Raw genomic sequence first — 22,288 nt, 5'->3', positions numbered from 1 at the left:
ACTGGATATGCAGCGCGCCTACCCTGCCACACTGGCAGGTGGCAGTTAAAATGGTTGATCGCGAGAGCCTGGTCACCCAATGAACGTTGCGGCGTATTGCTGCAGTGCCGCGTGTCTGCCACAACTTTCTCAGCGCTAATGCATGCAGCCCACGTCTCCCTCTCATCACCGCCACGTACCTCGATCAAAACGCGAATGCAGCTGTCATGAAAAATAGGGCACTGTGGAATTACAAAAGGTATGCAGTGGTAAGAGGGATCTGGAAAGGGGTGATGGTCCCTAGCCTGACCGCCCCGCCGCGGTGGCTCAGTGGTTAGGGCGCTCGACTACTGATCCGGAGTTCCCGGGTTCGAACCCGACCGCGGCGGCTGCGTTTTTATGGAGGAAAAACGCTAAGGCGCCCGTGTGCTGTGCGATGTCAGTGCACGTTAAAGATCCCCAGGTGGTCGAAAATATGCCGGAGCCCTCCACTCCGGCACCTATTCTTCCTTTCTTCTTTCACTCCCTCCTTTATCCCTTCCCTTACGGCGCGGTTCAGGTGTCCAAAGATATATGAGACAGATACTGCGCCATTTCCTTTCCCCAAAAAAACCAATTATTATTATTATTATTATTAGCCTGACCTTCGGTAATGCGGTCCTGTGTATGAGGCCAGATGTTCAAGCAAGGCTAGAAATTAAACAACGGGGAGTAGGGAGGTTAGCATTGGGAGCACATGGCAATACACCAAATCAGGGGGTACAGGGTGATATGGGATGGGCGTCTTTCGAGAGCAGAGAGGCTAGCAGTAAGATAGCATTTGAGGAACAGTTGAGAAAGATGGAGGAAAAGCAGTGGGCTAGGAAAGTTTTCAGATACCAATATATAAAGAATGTTGGCACGAAATGGAGAAAGCGAACTAGAAAATTGACAAGCAAATATTTGGACAGCAGTAAGGGGGCAAATCAGCAATTATCGGTTAAGAAAAAGGTTAAAGAAACAGAGAGAGCTCTGTTGAAAACAGGGATGCTGACGAAATCGGCACTGGGAACATACCGGACCTTTAAACAGGAAATTGTCAAAGAAAATATCTATGATAATTGTAGGGGAAGCTCTTTGTTGTTTGAGGTCAGGACTGGAGTTTTGCGGACTAAGACGTATAGAGTCAGGTACCATGAGATAGACACTTTGTGCATTGCGTGCGGAGGAGGAGGAAACGGCTGAACACTTGATGCTTTTCTGTAAAGGGCTTCACCCTACAGTGGAAAACAGCGGGGCTGACTTACCCAAGGCATTGGGGTTTACGGATAGTGAAGGGAAAGTGGATTTTAAGAGGTTAGAAGTAACCAAGAGAAGGTTATCTGATTGGTGGCTAAAAGCAAGACAGGAGCAAAATTTCACAAGACATGGCTAGGTGGCTTGAGCCACCGCCCGATTTAAAGGGTTCTGATGAACTAAAGCGGCTGTTTGGGCTTGTTGGTCAGTGAACATGGTAAAAGAATGCAGCGCGAAAAAACAGGGACGAACAGAAGTGGACAGGGCAGGGCGCTGACTACCAACACATTTATTCAGAAAGATGAGCAGCTTATATAACGCAGTCCAACACCCACGTGACCAAGAAAATAGCAAACGCGTTCAACTATCTAATACAAAAAAAAACGAAGTACACAATATCAGTGATACATATCTAGGTAACGCAAAGTCAGCCAAGAACCGATAAAACCGAGAGGACCACCACGAACCGTAAGGTGCACGCATGGAAAATGATCAGTCAGCGACCATTTGCCGCCAGTGCAGCACGAGGCAAACGAAAACGAAAATTATAATATAGTCACCGAACACTAAGTAAAAGTCGAAGCTAAAAGCAGGGTCGGGGCCAAACGCATAACAAAACAATACAAAACGCAACGCAAAAGCTGAGTCAACCGTTCACAGTCAAACTGAGTCAAAAAAGTTGAAAGTTCTCTAGAACAAGAATTAAAAGCAGACGTGATTAAAAAAAGACGTGTTTATAGTGGGCCTAGAAAACTGGACTCCTTGTCTGTAAGTAAAATAGAAGGCGTGCTGACGCACTTGTAGCCAAAGCTGGAGACAACTCCCCGGGTTGCTCCTTCTGCACTTACCCGGAAGAGACTGCCCAACACCTTCTGTGTGAATGCCCTGCCCTTGTCTCCGCAAGGACTATCATGGAGGCTGGCTACCGCTCCCTGGGCCTCCCCTGCACATCAGCGGACCACCTTCTCTTCCCCGGCTGTCATAATGCTGCCAAAGCCCTCCGGCACCTCCTCAACTTCCTGGAGGCCTCCGGCCTCTCTGGCCGCCCATAGGCCACAGGGGACTGCGTATGTCATTCGACATTATCATTGCGGCTGCGCGCCTACCCTTTCCTTTCAATCTTTTTTCCCCTCCCCTCCTCTTTCTATGACACGCCGGCAGTGGGCGTGGAGGCTTGTCCTCCAGGATAGTGTACTAGACAAGTATTCTAGTTCACTATATCCTCCAGTAAACAAGCCCGTGTCTCCCTCCTTTTCATCCTTCCCAACAATCACTGAAGAAGAAGAAGAATAAATGTGTTGGTAGTCAGCGCCCAGTCCTGTCCACTTCTGTTCGTCCCTGTTTTTTCGCGTTGCATTCTTTTACCATGTTAAAGGGTTCAGCCGTATCCATCCATCCATCCATCCATCCATCCATCCATTGCGGTGGCTCGTCGGGTCGGCGAAAACCGAGTGCCATCGCTAGTGCCCCGAGGCTGTTGGATCAGAAGCGTTTGCGGGTCGTTGGATCCGCTGGTCGCGTCAGGTGGCATGGGGCCAACCGAAAAATTTCCCTGTTCATCGGAAACCGACGGGTGTAGGCCTGCACATTCCAGCACGATGTGCTCGATGGTTTCTTCAGCGCCTCCGCAAAGTTCACATGTCGTGACATACCCTCCATGTACTTTGCCCCGCAGTTTTGCCGAGTCCGACAGTGCGTCTCTCAAAATTGGATGGCAAGCATGTCGTCTCTGCGGGATCAGCTGAAGTGATGGTGGAACGCTGGCGTTCAGTTGCCTTTATTGCTGTCTTTTTTCCGGCTTCGCGGCGCGTATTACACGCGTTGCGAATGTGGACGACTCACTCTTTTTGACGCGGATGTTGCACGGTCTACACGATGCACGGCACGAAAAAAGCTTGGTCGCCGCTTGCTGGCGGAGGCGTCGGCGCACGGTGAGATCAGCTTATGCAGTGCGACGACGCTAGCGTTTTCCCTCCGCGCCACAGCTTTGAGAAGACAGCAAACTGCGAGGACACGACTACCGCAACTTCGTGGCAAGTATGTTTCACGTTGTTTGTGACGAACGGCGCGAGTTTCCCGTACCGAACTCGAGACGCTGACAGAGGTGACGGCGTACTGGGAAGTTCGAGTGGCTAGTTCAGGAGAAACCTGTCCTTTTGCTGCGACGTGACCTCATGGCGTTGCTTCTGCTGCATGCTCAAGCTGTGCCGGCTACAGCGTTCGAGTGCGCGTTTGTGGACTTGCCCGCGCTTGCTCATGCTTTGAAATGCCCGCCTTTGTCCTCTGTGTATTTCTGTGCTTTGCAAATGCATGCTTCTCAGTTCATTCGATCTGCTTGGTCGGACTCAGCTGGAACGCGTGACTGCCGCAGGTGCTTAAACTTAGCAATTTTGAAGGTTGATTTTTTGCCATTTTGTTTTAGATTTATGGCGTTAAGTGCAATTTGGAAAAAAAAAAGTCATTTGATTGCACAATTCTAATATTGACTAATCGAGAAATATTAGCGATTTAAAGTGAGCGGTTACCTTTAACCACCACAATTTGTGCATTTATGTAAGTGTGCACCAGGGCAAAATTCTGGAGGCCCGTGTACTGTGCGATGTCTGTGCACGTTAAAGAGCGCCAGGTGGTCGAAATTTCCGGAGCCCTTCACTACAGCACGCCTCATAGCCTGAGTCGCTTAGGGACGTTAAACCCCCATAAACCAAGTGTGCATGCAAAGCATCGTGGAAGAGCTGGAGTGTACATTTTCCGCCAGTGGCACGGCTAGCTGAACGCAACGCGATATGTACTTGCCTTTACTTGTAAAAACTGCTTTTGTTTAGGATATTTTGTTCTGCCTTGGTTGTTATTTTGCAAATTAAAAAGAGAATTGAATGGTGCGTGGAAAGGTATGACCATGAGCAATTTTGTATACCAGCCCGTGAACCATGTGGCATATGAACACTGTAGATAAACTAATGATAACGAACTAGCGGAATGCGACTATTACGCTTCTCCAAACTTTACGCGAGTGAAGAAATGAAGGAAGCAGTCCCTTCAGCAGGAATTAATGAAGGCTGAGTAGGGGCAAGAACGGCTGACTGAAAGCCTCAAAACAGCACCCTGGTAGGGATGAGAGCTCGAAAATCTGACCGGTGCTGACAAGTCGGCTAAGCATCGGGCGGTTTGCTGTTTTTTTTTTTCATTTTTCCTTGCTCTTGTGTTCACCCTGTCTTTAATGATTAACACACGTAGCGGAATTCATAAAAACAGGAATGATGTCTACGCAATCTGCCGTACAGGGGAGTTCCTCCTGTCGGCCTCCTTGTCCCCTGGCCAACTGCTTTGAGTGCCTTTCCTACGCAGGGGCGCCAGCAGCATTCCCGTTGAGCTGATGCCCGAAATGGTGGTCTCGTCAAGGACAACCCAGGGCTGTTTGTGCTGATATCCAGGCAGCCACTCGATATAACAAGATCATCACTGAGGAGCACCAGTTTGGTCGTGGAAGCATATACCGATTGTCAGATCAGGTGTGCGTCAAAGCTGTGCCACATTTGCGTCGCTTCCGGTGAGTTCATTCTTTCCACCCTATCTTACCTACGCAGAGCGCCTTCAATGTTCGAGGTATCCCTGTCTACTATACTTGACACTCCCGAACTACCCTGCAAGACAGGTGGCGGTGCTTTGTATCGCTGTATATATCCGGGCAGCTGACAACGTGCGGGTTCCGACTGAGCCTGTGACAGCCACTTTTGGCGGACGTCAGAAATCAAAGCATGGCCTCGTGAATTTTGCTTCGATCCAATAAATACTAGCCCTCTGTAGTGTAACGCTTGTTGGCACTTCGAACACAGCGCAGGTGCCTTCAAATCTCGCTTGCGTTGCTGCAACGTCGAGGACTGTCATCCTTAGGTGCTTGTCTTTGTGGAAAACGCATGCAGCAAATTAATAGAATTGCCCCTCACGGGCTTGAGAATCCCAAATCATTGAGGTTACCGACAGGGATTCAACGTCCGTGATGAAAGGCTGTTGGAGTTGGCATACGGCTACGCAGGAGCAACAGCCCGTCACGGTGTCGTGCAAGAATCGACGATTTCCCAGGTGACTGCGGCTGCTGTTGAAGCATCCGTGGCAACGGTTGTAGAGCGTCTGTGAGTGCCTGTATATTGTTACTGAAGTTCAGGTGTCGCATGTTATGCAGGCTGCACCCATCATGGCGCCTATGCCTTCTCTTCATGCCAAGCCTAAAAACCCTTAATGGTTCATCCCTGAGAACGACCTACGACTTAATCCCCATTAGCCTAAAGGGAGCATTGGTTTTATTTACAACGTTGGTGCTCATGAAATTTGATAAGCGGATTCTCAAACGCAGCGTGTTCCCTACTTCCCATCCGTATTCTCTGCGTCCCCGGACCAAAGCCAAGAAGTATCCAGCAGCTTGGTATCAAAGCCAAGCAGAGCATTTTGGTGGAAACCACTGAACAGCACTAACAGACGGGATGGAAGAGAAGAATGCAGACATATGCGCTGTTCTCGCATGTTGATGGAAACGACCAGCCGAATCAACCATGCAGCTTGACTATATAAGCCCTGCTTCTAGAACAGTGTTTTGCATCATGCAGTTGCTGCTGCCAGGCTCTCACAGCCATAGGCTCCTTGAGACTACTGCCGTCAAATTCTCTTTCCTTTTATTCAGCTTCACCAGATTTAGATTGCCGGTTGTCGATGTTAACTTTGGATATAAAAAGTTTACAGCAAAAGAGGCTACAGCCAAAGAGCCGTTTCACACGAAGTTACCGGTTATTCCATCCAGATGTCCAGTCAAGAAGAGGAGGTTGGCTCATTGTTGTTTCTTCCAGATTAGTCACATGGTTGGTTTATATTTAGTTAATGGGCCATGAGTGTAAGATTCCAACATAGATTTTATTATCCTTTTGCGCTGTCCATTTGCAATACAGATAGAGAGAGAGATAGAAGGGAATCTTAATGAGAGGAAAGGAGGAGAGGTTGGCCGGTGGTAACATGACCCTGGCCTGCTACTCCACACTGGGGAAAGAGGAAGGGGAGGAAAGGGAAAGAATGAATGAAGGTTAATGATGGCATAATACAACGAGTTTCATGAGGTGATGTCCACACACACACACTGGCTGACACTCGCATTGCGATGAGTAGGCGCACGTGAAATTAATGTCTTGAACACACACTGACGCATGTCATTAGCACATAATGGAGTAGAGACTCCATGAAAACACAAATGTGCATACTCACACATGATGTCAGAGCTGTCGCTGTGTATGCACTAAAGCGGTACGCTGTGTAAGCCGTGTAGGCAGTGCACGTGCGGTCGCAGACGGGTATCCAGGCCTGTTTCACATAAAAACCTGAGCACGGCCTTCGTCACACATCACCCATCAGCACGTTTCCTCCTGGCACCTTCAAAGAGTTTTTTCAGGGAGAGGGCGAGAGTCTTGTTGTCTCACGGTCGCTTCAAGTGTTCTCATCAGTGTAGTTCGGGCACTCGCAAAGAAGGTGTCTAGTAGTCTCTGGAGTGTGGCACTGTACGCAATTTGGATTAGTTTCTATACTGATCTTGTGAATGCAGTGTTTGGTGTAGGTAACGCCAAGCCATAACCGGTGAAATAAAGTCCCTTCACATCACATTACCCTAGATGACAGATGAAATCGTGAGCAGGCGTCAAGCTTAGAGATGCGGTCCTGTTGATGGCTCGAATCGTTTCAGTGCAACTGCATTGCGGCTTGCATTAAATGTGCTAGCAAGGCTCCAATGTGAGATCTGAAAAAGGCTATTTCAATGAAAGCACCATCAGCATGAGCTAGCCGAGCCTCTGCATCAGCAAGCTCGTTCCCCGCTATGCCGAAATGGCTCGGTAACGACTGACGCTTTATGATATGGCCGCGGTAAAAAGCCGCATCTAACAAAAGCACTATCTGTTGAACAAGCTGCTCACATGTCCTCGGTTTAATGCATGTTTGTATGACCTGTAAGGCCGATCTCGAGTCGCAGAATATAGTCTGTTGGTGCGTGGTGTGATGACCAATATAACGGACGGCCTCTCGTATGGCTGCCATTTCTGTTGCCGTATATGATGTTTTGTGCATTAGCCTGAAACGATGACCTAAGGTATTTCCAGGCACTATCACCGCTGCACCTGACGAGGTGGTTGTCACGGATCCGTCCGCAAAAAAATGCTGGGAGTCACCATACATAGATGCAATGTACGACAGCGGCAGCTGTTTCAGACCGACTGGTGTGATGTGCGTCTTTGTTATCCCTGGGATGGTTGTACATATGTACGGTTTCGGTACTGCCCAAAGTGGCACCTCCGCAATCTGGTGTGGCATGTAGTTCGTAGGCACCGCATTGCGCTGCATCCAGAGGGTTTTGGAAAAGGCTGAATCTGGACGCACAGTATTAATATTTGTCAGGGGGTGGTGACGATGCCTGGTCAGATGTCTCAAATGAACACGAAGTGGCTCCTGTTGAAAATAAATTTGCGCTGGGCAGGTGCAGGGCTCGGAAAAAGGGGCCCCATGTAGAAGTGTTGCATTGCAAACCTATGTGTACTCTTAAAAGCACGAGCCTGTGCGCTTCCAAGCGCATGCAGGCCTGATACTCTGATCCCCGAGAGAACGGGTGCACTGTATCTGAGAAGACTGACCACCAGCGCCTGGTACACGTGAAGTAAAGATTGCTCAGAGGGACTCCAGGATTTCCCTGCCATACACCACACAATGCTTGCAAAGCTGTCGAGCTTTTTCTTGAGCTAAGAAATGTGCTTCATCAAGGACAAGTCACGGTCTATCGTAACACCTATGAATTTTCTGATGCGTTACGTATGGAACAATTTGTCTGTCGGTTGTGTCCGGCTGCCACTGCATTAACGTGAGCGTGAAAGCCAAACTTACGCTTTTAGTTGGTGATGAGTGGCAAGCAAGTTCAATAGCGTCTAAAATTTGGACAGCAGCCTTAGCAATGGCCATGTCTACTCCAGCAATTATCAGCCGTAAGGTGCCTATCAGTTGTTTCAGCATTGCCCTGATTTAATCATCTGTTGCAGACACATCCGGCGGACACACAGGGGGACGTGTCACAAAGCTTACAGTGCACGATGGTAGAGGTGGCCACTCTGCAGTGTCCACCTGGGTGGTTGGCATACTTGGCTCTTGTGGAGCTGGAGGCGGTGGCTTCTGCGCTGCAGAGTGGTGTCGTTCCTCATGATGCATTGTCGCTCCATTTCCTAACTTCAATTTTTTATGCTGGTTCCGTGTACTCCTTCTGTAGCGACACACGGCGATTGCTGTTTCTCGGTGAGTAGAATGGTCTCTCATCATTTTCTTCAAGATCTTCATCTTTGTTTTCACCTTCGAACATTCCCTAGATGTTGGCACAAATTGGCACAAGCAGTTGGCACAAATTGGAGCTTCAATCATACATTTAGGTCCCTCGTGAACGCCACTACAATGTGGGCATGCTTTCGTGCTCGTACACGCAGCACTCACATGTCTAATCTAGCATTTTCGGCACTGCAGTGGTCGGGGTACATAAGGACGCATTGGGTGCCTCATAGCACCCACTTTCACGTGAGATGGTAAAATAGTACCCTTGAACACTAGTTTGACACGCCGTGTGGTAGTTTGACACGCCGTGACTGGCCAAAACGATGGATGTCACTTATGCGAACAGAACAAGATAGAAGTTGCACCAAGTTCATATATCCTTGATCTCTATGTCCACGTCGGAAATCACGCCAGCAGTAGTGCTAAGTCCATGAGCAAAGAACGAGCGGACTCGTATGTTGCCAAGGGCTGATACGGTCTTCAACTTGTCCAAGGTGGCCCGGTTGGAGACATCAACAGAGAGGATGTTCCTTCTCGCATTAATATGCACTTTCTTGACTTGGCCCAGGACCAATCGTTCAAGAAGGGTCAATGTCTGCCTAATTGATGGAGTTGAGATTCTCTAAATCTTCGACAGGCATGTATGAAAGTGGTGTGCAAGATACTGGGCCTCTTCACGTGATTGTTATGGCTGGCGATATTAATTCACATCATGTTTCATGGGGACTTTAGGACAACTTTGTGTGGTAGCCGCGAGTAGAATTGGGCAGCAAATAACTTTCTGTGCATAAACTCAGCACATACCCATGTGATGCCCCCGCTGCAGGGCTCCTATTATAGAGCAGGAATCACGCATGAAATACGGCCAGTTACGAGTTTAATCGAGAACTGGATGCCCCCGCTCACTCGGAACGTCCTGAGGCGGCGTCCGGACGCCGCTGCGGGGATCAGGTACTTGGAGAAGACAACTGTGGCAGCACACATGGTGATTGTTGACACGACTTGGCGAGCTCTCTTTGGTGGAGAGCCGGACTCTCCACCACGCACACACTGGGTGGCACTCATCTCGCATAGACGACGTGTACCATATGCAGCACATTTCTTCGGCATATAGCATGTGGCTTGCAAACACACACCAGTTTTCATAGTACGCGCTCCGCGCACAGCTGCAGAGAAGAGATCTGCACTCTCCTATATCCCAGCAGAAACCCGTATGCACTCACACCACCACAAACGCATGTGCACATGGCTGGTCCGCACTGTACACCATCTAGGTGCGCATAGCACAGCACACGCAAGTGTCGCAGACAGGAATCTAGGTCTATTTCATTGAAAAACCTGAAAACAGCCTTCATTGCACACCAGCCTTCAGGCAATATCGCCGCGGCTCCTAGGGTAGTTGCTTTAGAAAGAGGGCGACAGTCCAACCGTCTGAGAGTATTTTCCAAGGCTCTCGTCGCATCAGGGTAGTGAGGGCACTCGCAAATAATATAATGAATTGCCTCTGGATGGCTGCAGTTCAAGCAATTCGGGCTAGCTTCATCTCCATTATTGTGTAAGCAGCTTTTAGTGTCGCTATACCAAGCCTTGAGGCTTGATGATGGAGCAGGGTTCCTTGACGCCGCATAACATTTGATGGCAGGTGAGGTTGCGAACCAGCATCAAGCAGAGTGATGCAGTCCTGCTGGTGGTTCGCATCGTTACAGTGCTGTTGCATGGCAGCCTGCATTCAATGAGCCAGTAAGGCTGCTGCGTCACTTCTTGAGAACGGGACTTGAATGGAAGCCCGATCAGTATGAGCCAGCACAGCTTCCGCATCAGCGCTTTCATTTCCCACTATACTGTAACAGCTGGGTATATAATGAAGCCTGGTAGTGTGGCCACGCTGGAATGCCTCAGCTCGCAAAAGTACAACTTATCCGATTGGCTACTCGCATGGGCAGGGTTTCATGTATGTTTTTATGATCTGCGGGTCTTGAGTTGCAGAATATACTCAAGTGGTTTGCGGTCTGCTGGCCAGTGAAGCGTATGGCCTCTTGTATGTCTGCCAATTCGGTTGCCGGGGATGATGTTTTATGCATGAGCCTGAAGCAGTGGCTAAAGGCGCTGCCAGGCATAATAACCACTGCTGCTGAAGAGGTGTTCGTCACTGATACGTAGACAAAAACATGTTCTGAGTCATCATGCGTGGAGGAGATATTGTCACGGGTTGTTGCGGCAAGCCGTAAAGGCAATCGGGAGACAGGCCAGGGCGTCTTGAACCAGAGGCTTCGCGAGAGCGGGAGACGGGTGAAACGGTCGCGACTCAGTTCACGCGCACTCCACAGGATTCTCTAATTCTTTGTTGCCGATCTGCCCCGAGCAGTCAGCAGCAAGAATAGGTGGCATGCATGACACTACTCTCCTCCCTAAAGATGCATCGTCCCGATGCGCATACAGGCATAATTAACGTAAGTAGAACGAAAAGTGTTAGAATACGTGCGTTCACGCCGGCCAAAGTATGTGGACCCCCTAGCAGTGACATAGTTGTCTGCCCTTTGTAGCAGCTCATTCTGATCGCCCGCTGTTTTCTCCTTCAGGAAGGTAGCCATCGACGGCGTGCAGTTCTCTAGAAACTGCTCCCTCAAAAGGAGGCTCTTGATACCCTCGTAGGTCTGCTCACACGAAGAGAGCTGTACCCACCGCTCCCAGTAATTCTCTAATCGGGAGAAGAACTGGGACGGGGTTTCGTGCTCGTGGGGGGCTTCTGTCCGGAACTTCTGTTGAAATCCCTCCTCCGTCAAGCGGAAACGAAGCAGAAGAGCTCGCTTGACCTTGTATAGTCTACCGCATCCGCTCCCGGCATGCGGCCAAAAACACTCAACGCCTCTCCCGCAAGGCACGTGCTAAGGGCAGTAGCCCACTGGTCTTGCGGCCACTTCTGCGCCTCTGCGACTCGTTCGAACCGTGTCAGGTAGGCGTCCAAGTCGTTCGTTTTATCGTTAAACGGCGCCATTAGCTTATGTGGACTGACGACCGTGAAACGCGATGTAGGTTCGCTTTGAACCGAAGCGGAATCTGAACCAGCGCTCCCGCCACCCTCGCCTCTCGCGTGGAGAATTTGTAGTTCAGCGTTCAGTTGGAGCATTTGACGAGCGGAGCGCGCCTTGTCCCTTTCTTCCTCCTCGAGCAGCCGCTGCTCTTCTTTCATGTGCTCGCGCTGTTTCGCGCGCTCATCTCTGAGGAATTCCTGGAGGGCGACCCCCTCGAAGCCTAGCTGCTTCCCGAGAGCAATTATTTTTTCTAACTCTGCCATTGCACCAACGGTTCTTTGTTCTCAGTTCTGACAGTACGTGAGATATTACTTGAACGCTATGCCTCGCGGTCACGGCCAATCGTGGTCAACAAGTCCTGTCGCGGACGCCAGTTTGTCAAGGTATCGTGGGCGGCTGTGGTGTTGGTTGGCACCGAAGTTACAATTAATCGGGCCAACCTGCCCACCACTGCACTCTCCGTAAGTTCGGAGGGGGAGGAGCGACAAACTTCTCCACCCCGCGTGCGAAAGATTGTGATTCGACTGCTGACCGGCGATAGGGGCCATGTCTGATTAGTCTTTGACTGGAGGCATGAGGCATAGGCAAGTTTTGTAGCGAATTAATTTAATTAGGCAAGCAACAACCAAGTATTACAATATGCCGACAAGGTAGCGCCGTACACTGACGTGACGCAAATAACACAAGCACCAATTGAACATGTTAACACAACAATTAACACAAAGAAAGAAACATCAGGGCAATTGCTATACAAAAATGTTTCGAGACGGAAATACAGTACAAAGGATTACAACTAGAAACACAGAAAGCAAAAATACAAAGATAAAAGAGTTGAAGTGAGTGGTGAGAAACGATGGCTTAGCTGCGGAGTGGCAAGGTCCGGTCGCAGGGAGCGTCGGGCTGCGGTTGCTCGTCGCGGGGCTGATGGGGGCTTGCGGATACGGGCGAACTTGGGCCTCGCGTCTTCGGGACCGCCGTGGCCGCGCTCTATGCGTCAGATCTCCGCTTAGGCTCCTTGCCGACCACTTCCCTGGCTGACCTCACTCACGACCGCACGCATTGAAATCTCCAGACCAACTGCCAGCGCGCGGCGTTCCCGTCGCCCCCTTCGCATGGCAAAGAATGAAAAAAAAACTACACAGGGAAAAAAAGACTCTTCAGGAGCCACGCACAGAGGAGTGCGGCTCCCAAAAAGAAAAAAAAGAACACATGAAGGAATGTCGAAAGAATTCGGCACAATGCCTTAATCCCACGAGGAGTCATTGGGGACCGCGAACAGTGCCAGGGCATTAATCCGCTTCTGCTGTTCCCAACACGTGCAAGCGCTTGCCACCTGTATGGCAACAATGCTAGGAGGGGGGGGGTCCAACTTTTGACTGGTCCTACTTTGAGGACCTGCGTTGGTGCCTTGGGTAATGGAGCTCGTGTTGTTCTGACGTGCCCCTAGGGCCACAACCAAGGGCTGTGGAGTTGAGTGCCGTGGGGGAGGTGGTGGCAGTCGATCAGTTGATTCTGGGGACATTACCTCAGTGTCACCCTCATAGATGAACTGAAGCAGTTCGTCGACACCTGGAAAAGATTGTTTTGCCATGAGTATTTTCTGTGCTTTTACTCTTTGCTGTGGACAGAACACAATAAAGAATTGTGCCGTTTGAAGTCTGTTCAGGCCGCATCCTCTCGCAGTTTAAAATAATGCTTTCGTTTTTTTATTATTTCGCAAACTTGCCATCAGCCATACTAGAAAAAGATAATGCTTTCATTTTTTCAGCCCGACGAGTCCATCTTAAAACACTGCAAAACACAAATAACATTCAGTGTACTGCCAAATCCTTACCTTCGTTCCCATTGAGCACAACACTTGCTGCAGTAATCGCCTGCGTTTGCATCGGCGCCAGCAGCCCAGCCACAGCTGCCGTGCATTCGTCGGCGGAGGCTGCGTTGGCTCCTTCCTGTCGCGGGCGGCCGCCGTCGAAAGGGTTGTCTATAACCTCGGACATGTGCGACGCCACAGCCCCAACTCTTTCGAGCTCCTCCGTCAGCGATGACGGCACCGCTGAGCCGCCGCCTTAAAAACTCAAGAGAAAATTTCATGAATATCAGGCTATTCTTACACATTCTCTCTGAAAACTACACTAAATAGTAGCTTCTCGCCCAAAAATCCACACCTGTTACGAGATTTTTGCAGCATATGAACCCGGTGAAAAGAAACAAGTTTATTGTAGCGGCACACTGATGCGACAAGAAGACAGCTTACCTGTACGGAACAACTCCTTTGTGTCAGTCACCTTGCCTCTGGGCCACTTTTCTTTAAGATTATCTCAGCATTTGTGAAGCTGCTGACTGCTGCGCGGCCGCATGCCGTGCTGGCTGTTGAACTGCTGCTCAATCTTCAGCCACACTTTCTTCTTCTGATTGGCCGACACTGCGTCTGTCCGCTTATTTTCAATCACGCTTTTACGCCGATCCATGAGGTCGATAAATATTCTTTCTTCCTTCGTAAAATTGATTTTCTTTCTTTCTCCTGCCATTGCAGAACGCAATATACTAACTAGGCCGTCAAAATAGAAAATATATGCAAAAACAAAACAAACAGCTGTTTTCAGGGAGAGAAAAAGAAAAAAGCAGTTCCAAATAACACGCGAGCAAAAACAGCGAAGAAACACAGTTTGGATTGGATTGGATCTGAACGACTGCAGCTGTGCCCAGACTTTGAAAACGACGATTGGCTGAACATAGCATTTGTGCCTCCAATTTTATCTCAACCTTTGCAAACACAAGAATCAGCACTTAATTTTTATTTATAGTCGCTAGCAGCTTCTTATTTAGGAAACAAACGTACAATTAAGTGCTAAAATAGTTGGTAGCCTCGTTCTCAGGCATACTTTTCTGCACGATAAGTGGCCCTTTCATAAGGCTTCCTTTTGGTGCGTTAAGGCGGATTTTCGAGTCGCACTTAACCTTGCCCTCATTCTTGTACTTTTTGTATCCTTATGAAAGTTGCCCTTTTGCTATAAGTGTAAGGCTGGTTTGTGAATACGGGGGTAAGTACCAATATTAGGTTTGCCTTGACAATGACGTGTCTGTGAGTCTCCATGAAGACATTGGAGGCAAGTGGCGACTATAGATACTTTTTTGCGACGTGGGAATGTTTTTGAAAAAGATCCAGTGAGGTTGTCACCAGAAGGGAAATGGTTGGAATGGGCACCAAGTACAGATTTGCCCTGCAAAAAAGGGATCCAAAGGGGAGTAGCCATTATCAATCCTTTTACAACAGCCTCCTGGGCTTACTTTGGGGCGTAGTTAAGAGCAGGACAGGGCTGGCTTCTTCTAGCTGCAGAGCAGGTATGCGTGACAGATCTGTAGGCAGGCCTGCCATGCAATACGTTGTCTGCGCTGCGCATAAGCCTTGTCTGAAGGAGGGTTAAGAAACCATCACGGTGTTTTCGCTTGAGGCCGGTGTATGGAGACCACAGGCGCATCTGAGTGGAAATAGGGGGTGCTAACACTGCAACTAAATATTGTCCTGTAGTCCGCCGCGTCGCTGGTCGAGGAAACGTCAGTCGTGGGAGAATACGTATGCAGCTAACATGTGAGCCGTTTTGCAGTGCATGCCCTTCTGAAATGGTGGTACATTACTGGGAAATAGCCTTATAAAGAAGTTCTTTGAGGAAATCGTAGTATCCGGTTCAAAGGACTCCTCATGCTGTCCACATATCAGTGTGGGTAGAATTGCCGAAATCGGAGTGTGCAATCAGAAGTTATTCCACTAACAGTATTGAAAACACAGATAAAAAAAATCGAGTTTCACAAGCCCGCAGCCGAAGATTGTGTCCCACAAATCAGAACCATGGCTTGCCCACATGAAGCGGAACCTTGTAGGCTGTTGTTGACTTGCTAGGGCAGCACTCGGGAGCCCACATTGCTGGCGGTGTACTAGTTCCCCGTACATGATACTGATGGAAGCCTTTTCATGACCCTAAAAAAACGGTCTTTTGGACTCTGGGGAGATTGTGGGAGACATAAACCTCAACTCTTTCCTGTTCCTCGAGCACAGTCCAGTGTCAAACATGCAGACACCCTTCGACCTGTTTATGAAAAACTCCTCCCCCCCCCCCCTCCTCCTCGCACACACACACACATACCGCCCTCCATTTTTAGTCTCCGGTTCTCTTCTCATTACAGTTTTGGCTGTGATGTCCGTAGTAGGGCGTTTTTTTTTCTTCGCTGCCTACTCGGTATCGGCGGTTTGAGCAGCAGCACTCGCTTGCACGATACTTTTTGGCGAAAACTGTCGCCCCTAGCTTGATTCTTATTAGCTTTCATTCACTTGTCCTGCTTTTCTTTTTTACTTTTTTCTCGAGTGAAAAGCTGACAACACTCAGATACATTATATTTTAGATCCCTTTCCATAGGGTAGAAGGATGTTGCAAAAGGTCACGTTGGAAATGCATCCGTAGTGGCTCCTGTTGGAAATAAATACAAGATGGGCAGGTACGGGCCTCATAAAATGTGCCCCATGTCGAAGCCTTGCAGGGTAATACCAAGCACACCCTGAAAGCACAAGCCTGAGCCCTTTCCAGTGTTCGCAGGGCAGTCAGTCTTATCCCCGAAAGAATCGGCGCACTGTATCTCAGATAACCGATCACCAGCGCCTGGTACAGGGCGAAGTAAAGATAGCTTAGACGGACCCCAGGATTTGCTAGCTATAAATCCTTTAATGCTTGTAAAACTGTCCAGCTTTTTGTGAGCAGAAAGACGTGCTTCGTCCTGGACAGGTCGCGGTCTATAGAGAGACCTAAGAATTTATAGTGCGTCACGTATGGAAGGGCTTGACCGTCAGTGGTGACAGGGTACCACACCATCACCTTTTGTGTAAAAGCTAACACAACGTTTTTAGTTGGCTATAACTCAAGCCTCTGACGACGCAAGTACGCAGACACAATGGACACTGAACGTTGCAATCTAATCTCGCTTGCATTTGGGGACGCGTGACACTTAATTGACGCCCATATGCTGATATCTGCATACGCGGATACTGAAACTTTGTTTGATAGTTCTTTGAATAGGTTGATTAGTACCAGATTAAATAATTCTGGACTAAGCACTTTACACTGAGGAGCAGCTGCGGTGGCTCAGTGGTTATGGTGCTCAGCTGCTGCCCCAAAAGATGCGGCTTCGATCCTGGCCGCGGCGATCGAATTCCGATGGAGGTGAAATTATAGAGGCCCGTGTACTGTGCGATGTCAGTGCACGTTGAAGAACCCCAAGGTGGTCGAAATTTTCGGAGCACTTCACTACGACATCTCTCATAGACTGAGTCGCTCGAGTCACTGAGTGCCATAAACCAAATCAAACTCCACCCTGAGGGACACCACACGTGACAGGATTATCTGTCGTGTCACATTCATCAGTCGCCATGTTATACTGCCCGGTTCCTCAGATAACTTGCAATCCACTGACGTAGAGAAGGAAATTCCCGGCTGCACATGTAGGAGAGAGGAGGAGGAGGCCGGCAGGTGGCTGTCGCGGAAAGATCCCCAAAATGACTTTGTAAAATTGATAATGACTAAGAATGACTTAGCAAAAATAGACTACTGATGACTAAGCAAAGAACACACCGAAATTGCGCAGCAGTGAACACTGGCGAAGTATATAAGAAAATATAACGAGAAAAGAAGTAGAGGAGCAGCAATTAAAAGCAAGAAGACCTCGGCTTTGGTTTCACACCCCATAGACTATGTGCAAACACTGTGCATGGCTCCTAAAATGTGCGGATATAGAACACCCGTCCGCCAGGCAGTTTGACTTCTTTTCAGATTACATTTGGCATCTTCCTCAGCTATATGCTAAACTTATCCCGCCCCGCTGTCTGATTGGCTTACCGGAGGATCATTTAAGGAGCCTTTCTGCCATAACACTCCGTTTCAACTGAAGCCTGGCAACGCAGTAAACAGGCGAAGTCGGGTTATTCTGCCCGTCACTGAACTGGCCTTTCTCTCTTCGCCTGCCCAATTTCAGTACCACTTTCCTTGCAGTGATTCTGACGGTAAGCGATGCGCTCAGGCTAGACCATCCTCATTATTCTGTAGCAGTTATTAGCAATTCATTATCATTGTGCTCGTACTTCTTTGTACATAACCACTGGCTCCCTTGTCTTGAAGGAGTAGAAACACCAAATGTCGGTTGCTTATTTTCTCCTTTGTAATAACGCGCAAGACTTTGCTATACAGCAATCGCCACGTGGTAGTCGCCTACGACCGCTAATTAATTTAATTCTCTTCCCTCCCCTATTTTATTTTGGTTTCAACCGAGTGATGGCTACGACCTCTAAGGTCAGTATAGGTCATGTGAGGCTTTAGGAAAACTGTAGTATAATTGTTGCTTCTTCACTCATGATTCCGGCCCTTGAGGCAGGCTGCGTTTAGTACTGCAGTGAATTACAACGACGAAGCAAGGATTATGTCGCAAAATTTTTTTCAAACCTAAAAGTGACTTATACTGACCTTTGATGTCATAACCGTCGCTCGGCTCTTGAAACCGAAACAGGTGAGAGAAGAAATTCGATTGTAAACTATGCAGTGGTCGTAAGAGAATACCACGCGGTTTTTCTTATGCTTACTAATATCTCATTACATAGAAAACATGGAACCAAAAATTTGGTGTCACCTTTAAGAAAGTTTCATTCCCTGCTTCCGCCTCATTTGCGCCTTGTTTGCTTATTAATATGGGTACCTGGCCACTATGGTGTGTTTCTAAATAAGGATGCTTATAACCTGCAGGTTTGTGGCAAGGACTTCCCTCAGTAGCCCCGCGTTAAATGTCCAGGACTCCCATGTGTTTAACGTATATCACGGTTGCTATGAGAGCCGTTGCCAAAAGTAAGGAGCCTAAAAGATTCGCTTTTGTGCAGTGTTGTGGAGCTCTTGTGGTGTGCGTGGCAGTTCTAAGAAGAATTCAAGGGGCGAGTACAGGAGTTTCTCTCACTTTCAAGACATCTGGAACATTGAAGTAACAAGCCACATGGAAGGCAATCCCCTTGCAGTCCTTACTTTTCACTAAGGGTGTACATTGTTAGCTTATTATTATGCAAATGGCAATACCTGTATTTCAGCACCATGTGGGATGATAGGGATGCACAAGAAAGCCTAAGATTGGCTTGACAGAGGAGTGGCACCCTTTCTGCAGGAAAAAGAGGCGGCAATGGAGTACAGACAAAAAAGTGGTAGGGTTTTTGACGTAGTTAAACCGGATAGAGAGAGATTATTTTGTTGAAAGGTTAGCTCGAGGCCTTTCGAGGTTAAGGAAGGTGTGGCGGGGCTAGGTGTGACTCCCCATGGGAGCCTCACAAGCGAAGCTCCACAGGGATAGATGGATGGAAAACGTTGTTTGGTCCTGCAAGTAGCGATAATTAACCACTAAGCAGGCCGCTCCCACGTCGGGACTGGAAGGCCAAGCCTCACGGCCACGTCGTGAGCCTGCTGGACAGCCCAGAATTGTTCATCCAGGTCCGGGCTGCGAAGTGCAGCCTCCCACCTGGACATGTCCTTGATCGCCGAGTCTTCAATTCTTTTGCAAGACTAGAGCATATGTTCGAGCATGGCTAAATCACCGCAATTCTGGCAATCAGGCTCTGTATACGTCTCAGGATAAAACATGTTCAGCCTCCGTGGGCAAGGATAAGTACCAGTCTGTAGTAAGTGTAATGTAAGCGCCTGAGCCCTGTTTAGTTTAGGATGCGGTAAACCGTAAACCCTGCGATTAAGAAGATAATACTTCGTGACCTCATTGTATGTGAAAGGGGAGTCTGTTCTCGGGGAGTACTGCCATGCCATGGCGCGGGGCAGAGCAGCGGGTAAGATCTCGCGCTGCCTCATGAGCGGACTCATTGAGATTCGGAGGGGCTCCCTCGATCATCCCAAGGTGAGCAGGGAACCAACATAAGTAGTGTTGAGAGACCTCACAGGTCTGAATAATTTTAAAAGCAACCTTAGCCACTGAGTCCTTTTCGAAGGCCCTAACGGCCAACTTTGAATCACTATATACAAAAGGCCTGCGCCTGTCAACCAGGGCGAGCGCAATAGCTGCTTGCTCTGCAACCTCTGGCCTATCAGTCCGAATGGTAGCAGCATTAACTACACTGCTCTCATTGTCCACGACAACTACGGTAAACACCTTCCTCTCCTCATTAAAAGAAGCATCGACGAAGCCAACCTTCTGATTCTTATCGCGAATGAGTCTCAGCAGGCAAGCCCCCCTGGCCTTTCTTCTACCCACATTTCGCTCCGGATGATGTTCCTGGGAACAGGCTTGACGTGATACCGCTTACGGACCTTTAAGGGAATACCAACGTGAAGCTTCGAAATCTTCTCCTGAGGAACACCTAACTCTCTCAGAATCTGCCAACCCGCGCTAGTCGTAGAGAGATGCACCATCTGCGTCCTCTCCTGAGCCTCGGCTATCTCATCCTGGGTATTATGAATTCCCATCTTTAGAAGTCGGTCGTTGCTGGTGCACACTGGCACTCCCAACACTTTCTTGGTGATCAGCCGCCGCGGGGGCTGAGTGGTTATGGCGCTTGGCTGCTGGCCCGAAAGACGCGGGTTTGGTCCCGGCTGTGGTGGTCGAATTTCGATGGAGGCGAAATTCTAGAGTCCCATGTGCTGTGCGATGTCAGTGCTCGTTAAAGAACCCCAGGTGGTCGAAATTTCTGGAGCCCTTCACTACGGCGTCTCTCATAGCCCGAGTCGCTTTGGGACGTTAAACCCCCATAAACCAAACCAAAGCAAACTTTCTTGGTGATCTTCCTAATCTGCATGTCAAGCTTCTCCTTCTTTGATGGTTTCCATGTGTGCATGGCCGCTACATAAGTAAAGTGACACAATACAAATGCGTGCATAAGCCTAATCAGACTATCCTCCTTCAACCCAGTCTGCCTGTTGGCCACCCCCTTCACTAGGCGTACCGCATTTTCTGTCTTGGCAATGATCTTCTGGACCAAACCACTTTCTGACTCAAACCACTTTCACATAGTTTAACACACAGTTTCACCATTTTCAGTCAACATGGTTGGGGGCAATTTGTTAGCCCGAACGATATCACGCACAGACACACACGCCGGCGTTTCACACATAGTTTAACACAAACAGTTTCACCATTTTCAGTCAATATGGTTGGGAGCAATTTGTTAGCCCGAACGATATCACGCACAGACACACATGCCGGCGTTTCGCAGTTGATGTGGTGTCTTGTTCGCAGCCACAAGTTTAACACCGGACAGTGGTGGAGCCACATCTTCAGAAACACCAGTTTCAAACAACACAAGCACGTGCACGGCCATGAGTAAAGAGTCTCAGCATATATTTTGCATGTGAGCCAAGAGTGATCTGACATTTAGCGCCGCTAAGATTGTAGCGTGGCTACCAATGAGAGCTTTACACCGACCGTACGCAGCTTCAAGTTTCGAGTCTTAGTAACTCATTCACCATTGAATGGCCCGGATTCGACACGACATGATGAAACCGGTGGTCTCCCTCTTTGTTGGCGAGGAAGAGTCCATCTAGACTCGTCACGCAGCTGAGTGCAACGTACACGAGTTTTGAGGATGGCCTTTTGCGTAGTCGTACACAACTGTGTCGAAAGTTCCGCCTTGCGATTTGTGAATGGTCATCGCACTGGCTGGAACGACAGGGAATTGAGTACGTTTGACAGACATGTGTTTCAAAGCCTTTCCCTTGAGTTGGAACTGCATGGAGATTGGGTTGATGGGAATCCAACTGGCACGTCAACTGGCACACCCCGTTCGGCGCGGGAATTTGGCTTTGGCAAGAGTGCCCACGTTATGCGGACAGTTCAACCACGCTCTCTACGCCTCCTCGTTGACATTGTACTCGATCTTTTGGAGAGTTCTCGCCATACCATTGACCGAATCATTCGACACATCCACGTTCTTGAGAAGCATATACAGTTTGTCGAGACGCGATGGTGAACACTCTCAAAGTTCGCTTACATCCAGTAAACCCACGAGAGCAGCAGATTGGACAGCCGTCGCCGTAGCTCAGTTGGTAGAGCACCGGACGCGATATTCGGATGTCGTGGGTTCGGATCCCACCGACGGCATGGTTGTTTTTTCTGCTGCTTTATAAGTAATTTTCTTTAAGTGATAGATTAATCGAAGTATTACTGTCCCACTGATAAGCACAACACGTTAAAAAAAAATTAACATTCCCCTATGCACCGTGGTTTCGGTGACTGTTGGCACCATATATATATATATTGTTACGTGGCGGCCAGCCGAAAAAAAGAGACGCTATGATCGATGGCAATGAGATGATTTAATGGCCGGTAGCCTAGCGCGAGCGCTCCTGCCCGCGCCACTGCACAGTTCGTCTTCTTCGTCACACTACCCGGGGCCACCGAGCGATCGTCTCGATCGGTGACAAAGAGACGCGCGAACTGGTTACTGGCTTAAGAGGATGGTTGGACAGGAACGAGAAAGGGGTGAGGTGCTGGCCGCCACGATGAATAAGATGGCTGAATGATTCCTGGCCTTGAAGCTTCCGGGCCGCAGGTCGCCAAGAGCTGACGGTCGAGTTCCCAGGACGCGCCGAACGGCCTGGGCAGGGGATCGATGTCTTCAGGTGTAAGCGCCATCTCGGGTCGGT

At 49.0% G+C, this 22,288-nt stretch overlaps 1 long non-coding RNA gene across 3 annotated transcripts in view; it reads left to right on the top strand.

Moving 5' to 3' along the window:
- Positions 1-2,732: 2,732 nt before the first annotated feature.
- LOC144128386 (uncharacterized) overlaps positions 2,733-22,288 on the top strand; it is a 70,190-nt gene continuing 50,634 nt past the window's right edge. The window contains exons 1-3 of one of the 3 annotated variants that reach the window (XR_013313777.1): positions 2,733-3,112; positions 3,247-3,291; positions 4,603-4,804. This is a non-coding gene — a long non-coding RNA (uncharacterized LOC144128386). Of the gene's footprint in view, positions 3,113-3,162; positions 3,292-4,602; positions 4,805-22,288 lie in introns of those variants that run through there. The other 2 variants (XR_013313776.1, XR_013313775.1) reach the window with 2 other exon arrangements.

The sequence above is a fragment of the Amblyomma americanum genome, chromosome 4 (genome assembly GCF_052857255.1).
Source record: "Amblyomma americanum isolate KBUSLIRL-KWMA chromosome 4, ASM5285725v1, whole genome shotgun sequence".
NCBI lineage: Eukaryota > Metazoa > Arthropoda > Arachnida > Ixodida > Ixodidae > Amblyomma > Amblyomma americanum.
This window is presented reverse-complemented; position numbering and strand designations above follow the sequence as displayed.